This window comes from Suricata suricatta, chromosome X, assembly GCF_006229205.1.
Source record: "Suricata suricatta isolate VVHF042 chromosome X, meerkat_22Aug2017_6uvM2_HiC, whole genome shotgun sequence".
Lineage (NCBI taxonomy): Eukaryota > Metazoa > Chordata > Mammalia > Carnivora > Herpestidae > Suricata > Suricata suricatta.
The window spans coordinates 196,454-207,293 of NC_043717.1; positions in this window are offsets into that span (position 1 = coordinate 196,454).

A 10,840-nucleotide genomic window follows, 5' to 3' on the forward strand; every position below is an offset into this window, starting at 1 on the left:
GGCCGCCAGGCTCAGAGCGGACCGGCGGCTCCCTGCCCGGGGCCACAGTGCTCCGAGTTGCCCGTAAAGGTCAGGCTTGATCTCCTGTCTCCTCCAGGAAGGCGGACGCCAGGCTGTGAGGCTTCGGGGCCGGGGTTGCGAGCTGGGGCCTCAGCAGCCTGTTGACCTTCTCTGTCCACCGTCTTCTGATGACCCCGTTTGGCTTTCTTCTGCCCTGGACAGAGCAGTGCGTCTTCACATTCTGTGCGAGCGCGGGTGAGCCGCTGAGAGCAAAGGTGATTCCAGAAATCTTTGATAAAGGTTCTGAGTGTAGCCTGCAGGGTGAATGAGGCACATTCTCGGGCCAGAGGGTTCGTTTCTGTGCACGGTCAGGGAGGCCAGGTCCACGCTGCACGGGCCTCAGACTGAGGGGGTGTAACGCGCCCGGCCTCGTGGGCACAGACCCGCACCGATGGGAGAGGCCGTTTCCAGGGACGCGTCCTGTTTCTAAGGTGGTACAGATCCTGGTGTTCGGGGAAGTGTTTCTCCAGTGGCTTCAGATGTTAGCGGTCGGAGCCCGTGACTGACCAGCACGTCCTGCCGGGCCCCACGGGGACGGCGGAGCCCCCTCTGGGTGCGTCTGCTGCTCGGCCTTGGGTGCGGGGCATTGGCCACCAGCACGAGGAGAGCCCTCATTATCAGGGTGTTGACAATAGGCACCATGTAGAGGACACCTCGCAGCTTGGAAAGTGCTTCCGGAATTTCTTAGGGCGACACCGCTTCCAAGACGCGAACCTGCCGTTCAGCTAACGGCTCACGACGTTTCACGTGCGGGTACAACACACGTCACATGAAACCTGCCACGCACAGCAAACATCCGGGGCATTTGGCACATTCACCACGTTGCAGGACCATCGCCTGTTTCTAGTTCCGGAACCTTCTCATGCCCCCCCCAGGAGTCCCCGTCCCGCTTAGCCGTCACGGCCACCCCTCCCCCAGCCCCCGGGGAGCCCTCACCCGTTTCCTGTCTGTGGATTCGCTCGTTCTGCACGTTTTCTGTCCCCGGGACAGGACGTGTCTCTCCCGTGAGCCGTGCGGCCTCAGGGTCCACTCACGGGAGGGCACGTGTCTCAGGCGTGTCCCTCTTCACGGCCGAGTGACAATCCATCTGAGGACCAACCACACTGCGTGTAGCTGACCCTCCCGGGGCCTTAGGTTCCTTCTGCCTTCGCCTCACGGGAACACACGTGCGTGAATGTGTGCGTGCTGGAATCTGAGCCTGTTTCCAGTTCTGCGAGGGGCACGTCTGGGCGGGCGGCTGGGTCCCACGGGAATCCTGGATTTAACTGTGTGGTGCTCGCCGTGTGGACGCACGGCTGTCACACGCGCCTGAAGGCTCCTGGACGGCTCGCAGGAAGGTTTGGGAACTCGCCGGACCCACAGGCGCCACCCTTCGCCCTCCTCATTGGCCCGTCTCGTCCTGAAGTCGCCCAGCTGGGCCCAGCAGTTAGCGGGTGAATGGCACACGGTGCTCAGCGTGCTGCTCGCAGACCTGTTAGGCGCGGCGTGTGCTCTGCTCCTGATGCGTGTTTGGTGGAATTCTAGACCTGCCCGTGTGCGGCGTGACCTGGACGTTTTCGGCATCTCCAGTGCAGTTGGGGTGAGAGACGGAGGTTCCCGGCCGGGAGCTGTCCTCAGGGCCCTAGCAAACGGGTTCATGCCTGTGGTTCTGTGCGGGGTGCGGGTGCAGGGGGAGCTGGAACCCGGGGTCACGGCGGACAGCCCAACTCTCTCTCTGCCTTCACAGGTCGCCCAAGGCTTCTTTCTGGATGACACTGGCCACCAACCCGCAGCCCCCCTAGCACCCCTGCTGAGAACCCCCCGGATCTCCGGGTTCCTGTGGCTGATTTCTACTTACACCGAGCACATCGGACTAAGTTATCAAGATGCCGTATTCCCAGGAAAACGAAAACCAGAAAACATTTAAAGATACTTGTCCGCTTGGGACCCCCAGGGGGCTCACTTGGTTGAGCGTCCGACTGCGGCTCAGGTCCTGATCTCGTGGTTCATGAGTTCAAGCTCCCGCTCAGAGCCTGGAGCCTGATTTGGATTCTGTGTCTCCCTCTCTCTCTTCCCCTCCACCACTCACGCTCTGTCTCTGTCTCGCCAAAATAACAAATAAATGTTAAAAACTGTCAGTTTATTCAACTACAACAATAATAAAACCCATAACGTGTTAACAGCAGTACAAATAATGTAGTGAAAACACTGGCTCTGTCTGGAACTTTCCATGCGCGTCGTTCAGCGTGATGGACGGAAGCCGTGAGCCCGTGGGCTTCCCAACGCCACCTGTGGTGACCTGTTGTGTTGCAGCTCTGAAAGGACCCCAGCCTCCCGCAGGCACGGAGGTAAAAAAGGGTGAAGTATTTTAATAGCTTTTTCACATAATATTACACATTATTCTCTGATGCTTCCGTCCCCTTGACAAGCAGGAGTGACTTACAGGTGAGCAGTGGTGTGGACTCTGTAGGCCCCCTGGTGAGCGTCTGCGCTTTGTTAATAGTCACTGGTCTGCCTTGGAGGTAAGAGGTGGTCCCAGGAGCATAAAGCCCATGGATGGCAGTGAGTACTGTCCCCCCTGGGTTCACATCCACTGGGACCTGCGAGTGGGGCCTGAATTAGAAACAGAGTCTTTGCAGATGTAAGTGAAGCATCAGAGCTGAGGTCCTTCTGGTCAGGGTGGCCCTGAATCCCATGGCACACGTGCTCATAACAGAAGAGGAGACACAGACACAGAGGAGGAGCCACATGAAGACGGAGGCAGAGATGGGAGGGACGCAGCCACCAGGCCAGGGACGCCTGGAGCCCTGGAAGCTGGGAGAGGCAGGAAGGACCCTTCCCTGGAGCCTCAGGAGGGAGCACAGCCCTGCCCTGCCTGGATCTCAGTGGTCCTGCCTGCATCTCAGGGGTCCTGCCTGGGTCTCAGGGGTCCTGCCTGGGTCTCAGGGGTCCTGCCTGGATCTCAGGGGTCCTGCCTGGGTCTCAGGGGCCCTGCCTGGATCTCAGGGGTCCTGCCTGGGTCTCAGGGGTCCTGCCTGGATCTCAGTGTCCTGCCCTGCCTGGATATCAGGGGTCCTGCCTGGATCTCAGGGGTCCTGCCTGGATCTCAGGGGTCCTGCCTGGATCTCCGGGGTCCTGTATGGATCTCAGGGGTCCTGCCTGGATCTCAGGGGCCCTGCCTGGCTCTCAGGGGTCCTGCCTGGATCTCAGGGGTCCTGCCCCCCTGGATCTCAGGGCTCCTGCCTGGATCTCAGACTCTGGTCTCTGGAACGACCCTACCCTGGAGCCTCGGGAGGAAATGAGGCCCCTGGTTACCTTGATTTCCACCAGGTCTAGTCCCTCGGGACCGTGCCTTGCTCCCTGCACAGACAAGCTCAGTTCTTCCTGTGGGAAAGCAGCACCCGGGCGAGGAGGGTCACCTCCCGGCTCAGCTTGTGTGTGCGGGCATGCGGCGCTGCAGGAGCTGCCCCGGGCCCCCGAGAGCCCTTCCTGGCAGGAAGGTGGGCATGTCCGTGTGCACCGTCCCCTGCGCCTCGTGGGAACGGCTCTTCCCTGAGCCTCTTCATTCAGACGCAGACCCCGTGCCCGGCGCCTGTGAGCGGGGCCCTCCAGATCTGTGTGCAAATGAGGGTCACCTGTGGTGTTCCTCGAGCGGCCCTTTGATGTGGGGTCTGACACTCGGAGACGGTGAGGAAGAAAATAACTTTAAAAATTTTAAGGAACCTTAATTGAAGTTAACATAAAAGAAGACACACAGTGTTAATTGGTCTGTCTCAGGCATAATGCGGGCCCTGGAGACCGTGTCCCTTACCCCCTGCCAAAGTGTCAAGACTCACATCTTTAATTCAACACGCTTTGTATTAATTACCTCTGGATAAGGTAAGCTTTGATTGGGAGCCCTTTATGATGAAATTACTGTGCACTGCCTGCCTTAAGATAAATAAATTAGGGCGGAATTAGGGAGAAAACTCTCTGTCCAGCTGTGAACGGGGAGGAACATTTGTGTGTCGAATGCTTGATGAAGGAGCCGTTTTCTGTGGACGGAAATGCCCGCAATCACCCTCCCCCACCCGTGGCGCTGGCCTGGGGCTGTGTGGCCACTGAGGGCTGTGTGGAGGGGCTGGGCTGACCCGAGGCTGACCTCCCATGCCAGTGTCTTCAAGCAGTGAAAATTTATTCTTTCCCAGTTTTAGAGGCCAGACCCAAAAATCTGTGGTTGCCTAAGGTCGAGAGGAAGGGAAATCAGGGACACACAGGAGACGCCATGTGAACACGGAGGCAGAGACGGGAGGGACGTGGTCACAAGCCCAGGGACACTGGAGCCCCAGAAGCTGGAAGAGGCAGGAAGGACCCTCCCCTGGAGCCTCAGGAGGGAGCACAGCCCTGCCCTGCCTGGATCTCAGGGGTCCTGCCTGGACCTCAGGGGTCCTGCCTGGATCTCGGGGGTCCTGCCTGGGTCTCAGGGGTCCTGCCCTGCCTGGGTCTCAGGGGTCCTGCCTGGGTCTCAGGGGTCCTGCTCTGTCTGGATCTCAGGGGTCCTGCCTGGATCTCAGGGGTCCTGCCTGGATCTCAGTGTCCCTGCCTGAATCTCAGGGGTCCTGTCTGGATCTCAGAGGTTCTACCTGGATCTCAGGGGTCCTGTTCCTGCCTGGATCTCAGTGTCCCTGCCCGGGTCTCAGGGGTCCTGCCTGGAACTCAGGGGTCCTGCTCTGCCTGGATCTCAGGGGTCCTGCCCTGCCTGGATTTCAGGGGTCCCGCCTGGATCTCAGGGGTCCTGCCTGGATCTCAGAGGTTCTACCTGGATCTCAGGGGTCCTGCCTGGATCTCAGGGGTCCTGTTCCTCCTGGATCTCAGGGATCCAGCCTGGGTCTCAGGGGTCCTGCCTGGAACTCAGGGGTCCTGCCCTTCCTGGATCTCAGGGGTCCTGCCTGGATCTCAGGCTTCTGGTCTCCACATCTGGGAGATGATAATTTGGTGGCTTTAACCTCACGTTTGGGTTTGTTACATGATACACTCCTGTCAAATAAACATCCACAGACCAGCTGGGGGCAGATGCCTACACCCTTTCCTATGTTCCTAGACACTCACGTGGACATATTTGCCTAACGCTCATCAAGGTTCACAAATACACACATGAGAAGAAAGTATAACATGTATGGCCAACCTGTCCTTTGTACGTTACATTTATTTCTGCAACGTGTGGGGGGAAATGAGCCACACTTCCTCCCTGTAGTTCAGTGTGATTCTCCATGGCCTTGAAGGTGGCACGGAGGGCTTCTCGTGCTAACGGAGTTTTCCTGGAAGGGGCCGACTCCCTGCGCTGCGCTAGGAAACCAAATCCTCGCATTCTGCTACTGATTTTATATGCTTATTCAAAAAGGCGTTTTCTGGTGGGTAGCACTGGGGGCGAAATAGAGACTGGGATTGGGCCCAGGACGTTGGGTAAATGTGTCTCTCTACCAAATCCGACATTGTAATAACATCGCTGGCCGGAGTAAACTAGTTTTATTTATTTATTTATTTTTAGTGTTTACTTTTGAGAGAGAGAGAGCACGAGCAGGAGAGGGCCAGAGAGAGGGAGGGAGACACAGAATCCGAAGCAGCTCCAGGCTCCGAGCTGTCAGCACAGAGCCTGACGTGGGGCTTGAACTCACAGACCGTGGGATCGGGACCTGAGCCGAAGGCAGACGCCTAACCGACTGAGCCACCCAGGCGCCTTGAAACTAGTTTTATTTGTGTTTATTTTTAATTTTATATATAGAGAAAGCATGAGTAGGGGAAAGGGGCAGAGAAAGAGAGAGAGACAGAATCTCAAGCGGGTCCAGCTTGACCTTGGGGCTGCATCCTTTGGGGATCACATGTGTGTGTCCGTGGAGCCCCACGGGGTGGGTGCAGGGCCCGGGCATCCTGGGCACGTCTGCCTCCTCTCGCATTAGCACCATGAGGCCACACCCCTGGCTGGCTGGCGGCAGGGACCCTGGGATCAAACTTGGCCGGCCAGGTTGTGGCCTTGGTAAGTCTGGGGACTGGCAGGGACATGAGCAAGTGACACAGACATTTGCACTAGTTGTGAGGTCCAGAGGGGGCCTTAAGCAGGGTGTCCTGGGGAGACCAATTGGCGGGTCTTATGGGTGTGAGCTTCCTGGAGCCCCCACAGGCCTGGACTCCTCGGGGGACAGGGGGACAGTGCACACGTCTGTGTCCAGAAGGGTGGGCCAGGTGTCCCGGGCAAGTCCCTCCCTGCCCGGGCCGGGGTGGCCCCGCCGTCCGGGCGGTGTGCTGGGATCTGGATGCGCCCAGTGTGTCTGTGAGCTCGGGGGGCCCCGGGTGGCCACCAGCGTGAGGCCCATTAGCATATGTCCCCAGCGCGGGTCCGGTAATTAGTGCTCATTAGTATTCGCCAGCGTGGGCCTGTCTGGTCTGGGCTCTGGGTGCGTCCGAGCAGCCTTTTGATTCGGGGAGACGCGGGTCAGCGCGCAGGCACTAATGAGGTCTGGACGTCAGGAACGATTCTCGGAGCTGGGAGCCAACTCCGAATGCACGCGGCCGGCTCCCAGGAAGAGGAGGCAGATGTGCCCAGGGTGCCCGGACCCTGCACCCACCCCCTGGGGCTCCACGGACACAGCCCAGGGCCCCCTGCTCCTACGCCTGGCGCCTGGACACGGTGTCTGCTGAAGGCAGCCCCCCGTGTGCACAGCCCCCTTGAAGACGGGGCTTGGCCATGAGTCACGCTGGAGCCGTTGTCCACATCGATGCCGGTGGGTGGAGACCAGCTCCTTTTGTAACTCCGCCCCCCGGGGCCGGCGGGACTTTCAGGGGGGCACGCGGGCAGGGTGGGCATGAAGGGACAGAAGGGAGCAGGCTGAAGGGACAGAGAGATTTTGACGGACCCCAGTGCCCCGGGTCTTTTCAGAATGGGTAGAGCTGGACGGTCCAGGGTGGGAAATAGTCTGTTCCCGTGGACGGAGCCCCTTGATAAAAAATGGGGTCTGTTTCCCAGTGCACAGGGTGAGAAATGCCCCCCGGACGTATTTCTCTTTCAAAAAACTCTCGGGGAACAAACTCAAAGCTTTCTTGGCCGTGATGCTCTGTCTTTGGCGCAATGTAACTTCCAGGGGCAGGCTGAGAGCTGGTGACTCCGTCAGGGCGCCCGCGGGCATCTGCTGGGATTTGAGCAGGGTCCCTGTCCCCCTTCCCTGCATCAGGGGTGGGAGCACGGGGCAATCCGGAGCGGGGAACGTTGGGGAGGAGACCCCCAGACGCTGCAGGCAATTGCCGGATGAAGTCACGTTAACATGTCCAGTTTGGAAATACGCTTCGTTTCAACCTTCTCTTCCATCGGTGTGAGTGCGGATCCCTTCGGGAGCAGGCAGAGAGAAGTGGCGGAGAATCCGGGCACGTGGACTGTGGCCAAGTGTTGGGAGCCCGAACACCTGCGTCAGCTGTTTGGGTCGATGGGCGGGAAGTACCGAGTCCTTGGGCTTTGGGCCACACGACACCCCACCGAGGGTCTGTCTACACGGCTGTCTCTAACACGCTTCGATCAAGACGACAGAAGGCCCTCGTGCACCAGAGCAGGTGTCTAGCCGGTCAAGGACACCAGTGGGGCTGCACGCACGAACGTCCTCTGCGCTCCCCACGTGAAAGCGCACTGTCCCCATGCTGGGCGGTGGGGCCTGCCGGACGCTGTCCCCTCTGGAAGGCGGGCACCGGCTCTGCGGAGGAAGGGGCGCCTGCCGTCCAGGGGATGGTGGCCGAGACCCGTCCTGTCACCGATCAGCGGGTTTCACCTCCTGGGAGGGGACGCCTCCCCCTGCGGTGTGACCTCGTGACGAGCTGGGCCCAGGATGACACACCTTCTCTGTGTCCTGGAGGCCACGGGCGGCTCCGGGGGGCTCCCTCGCTGGCGCCCTTGCCTCTGCCCCCATGTCCACCTACCAGAATCTACTCACCTTCACGGCCCGGCGAGGCCGAAGTATGTGCGCCACCCAACTTCTGTGAGCAAGTCCAACACCGGACCTCGGAGGGGCTGCATTCGGAGGGGGGTCTTTAAAGAGGGGATTAAGATAAAACGAGCTCACTAGGGGAGCCCTGACCTCATAGGACCTGAGAAAAGGAGGAGGTCACGGCCCAGACACACAGACGGACGACCTCGTGAGGACACGGGCAGAGCACGGTGTCCACACACCAAGGGGAGAGGCCTCGGGAGGAACCAGCCTGGGCTGGGCTCCGCCTGGACCTCAGACTCCCAGCCTCACCCCTGCCTGGACCTCAGACCTCAGCCTCAGCCCTGCCTGGACCTCAGACTCCCAGGCTCGGCCCTGCCTGGACCTCAGACTCCCAGGCTCGGCCCTGCCTCGACCTCAGACTCGCAGTCTCAGCCCTGCCTGGACCTCAGACTCCCAGCCTCATCCCTGTCTGGATCTCAGACTCCCAGCTCACCCCTGCCTGGACCTCAGACTTCCAGCCTCAGCCCTGCCGGGACCTCAGACTTCCAGCCTCAACCCTGCCTGGATCTCAGAACCCAGCCTCATCCCTGCCTGGACCTCAGACTTCCAGCCTCAGCCCTGCCGGTATATCAGACTCCCAGCTTCGGCCCCGCCTGCATCTCAGACTCCCAGCCTCACCCCTGCCTGGACCTCAGACTCCCAGCCTTGGCCCTGCCTGGATCTCAGACTCCCAGCCTCACCCCTGCCTGGACCTCAGACTCCCAGGCTCGGCCCTGCCTCGACCTCAGACTTGCAGTCTCAGCCCTGCCTGGATCTCAGACTTCCAGCCTCACTCCTGCCTGGATCTCAGACCCCCAGCCTCAGCCCCGCCTGGATCTCAGACTCCCAGCCTCACCCCTGCCTGGACCTCAGACTCCCAGCCTCAGCCCTGCCTGGACCTCAGACTTCCAGCCTCAGCCCTGCCTTGACCTCAGACTTCCAGCCTCAGCCCTGCCTGGACCTCAGACTTCCAGCCTCAGCCCTGCCTGGACCTCAGACCCCAGCCTCACCCCTGCCTGGATCTCAGACCCCCAGCCTCGGCCCTGCCTGGATCTCAGACCCCTGCCTCCAGGACGGGAGGGATAAATGCATGTTGTTGAAGCTGCCCCATCTGGGCTATTTGTTACAGCAGCTCGAGTTGACTCATAGAGACATTTTCAAGCATTTGTAAAATAGTCTCGCCTCAGTCCCACTGGGTGCACTTTGGTCTTGCATCAGTCCCACTGGGTGCGCCTGGTCTCACATCAGTCACGTCGTGTGCACACTGGTCTTGATCTCCTACAGTGCTGCCAGAGATGGAAGAGATTGGGGACAGGGGCAGAGACAGCACACTGGTCCCCGCAGGGAGAGCGAGGAAGGGGACGGCGGTCCGTGTCACCCCTACGACCTGCAACTGCTCGACAGAACCCCGCCTCCCACCGGGTCCAGCCCAGCCCGGCCTGCAGGGACGCGGGGAGGAGGAAGAAGGAGGTCACCCGCAGACCCTGCTTCACTCGGCTATGCCGGGAGTGGCCTTTCCAGCCGGGGGCCACCTGGAGACACCGAGAGCAGGAACCCCGACGCCTGGTGTCTGACGGCACAGCCGCCGGCCACACCCATGTGCTGTCTGAGGGGCGTGCACTTCACGTGCCAGAATGGATATCCCCACCTCCCCCGAGGCCCTGCCGTGAAAAAGACACAGAAACGCAGACCCAGGGGCGCTGCCGTCCTATTCCTCCGCACAGATGAGCCTTTTCAAAGGAAGGGATTGAAAGAAAGAGGCAGGGCAGAGCCCTGGGCGACAGGCAGCTCACCTGCCTGCAGGTGTGCCCGCAGGTGTGTGCACAGGTGAGCAGGCAGGTGTCTGGGCAGGTGTGCTCCCAGGTGAGCCTACAGGTGTGATCCCAGGTGGGCCGGCAGGTGTGTGCACAGGTGAGCAGGTGGCTGTTTGGGCAGGTGTGCTCCCAGGTGAGCCCACAGGTGTGATCCCAGGTGGGCCAGCAGGGTGTGCACAGGTGTGCTTCCAGGTGAGCCAGCAAGTGTGCCCGCAGGTGTGTGCACAGGTGAGCAGGCAGGTGTCTCGGCAGGTGTGCTCCCAGGTGAGCCCACAGGTGTGATCCCAGGTGGGCCGGCAGGGTGTGCACAGGTGAGCAGGCAGGTGAGCCCATAGGTATGCTTGCAGGTGAGCAGGTGGGTGTGCAGACAGGTGTGCTCCCAGGTGAGCTGGCAGGGCGTGCACAGGTGTGCTCGCAAGTGAACCTGGGCACCCTCACGCGGCAGCTGTCTCGGGGCCCACGACCCACCCCGCCCCTCCCCTCCGCCCTGCCTCCGGGGGCAGCAGGACCCCGGCTCCCAGACTGGCCGCAGCTAATCGGAAGCCGACTTGACAAAGGCCGGAGGGAGGGACGGGAGGGGCAGGGTCGACCCCCCGCCCCCGCCGAGCTCCTGGGTTACCGCGCCGCGGGCGGCTCTCAGAACCTATAAGTTTTTAGGAAAAGTTTACAGCCAGTCTTGTCAGGCGTTCCATTCTGCCGTTTCCTTTCTTTTTTTTTTTTCTTAAAAAAAAAGAAAGAAAGAAAGAAAGAAAGCAAGCCCGCGTTCCCTCCCAGTCTTCCGTTTTCTGACACCGTTTTCCTTCAGAAGATCTCACAGTACAAGCGGGTACATGACATCCGCGGCGTCCCCAGCGCGCGCACTTTGTGTTTGATTTATGACATGAGCGCATAGGTGCGGCTGACAGCTCTCAGATTGAAGCCCGGGCGAGCCGGCTTTCAAGCGGGGCGGGCGGCCCGGGCGAGGCGTCCCGGGAGCCGGGCCGCTTTGTAGCGCCCGCC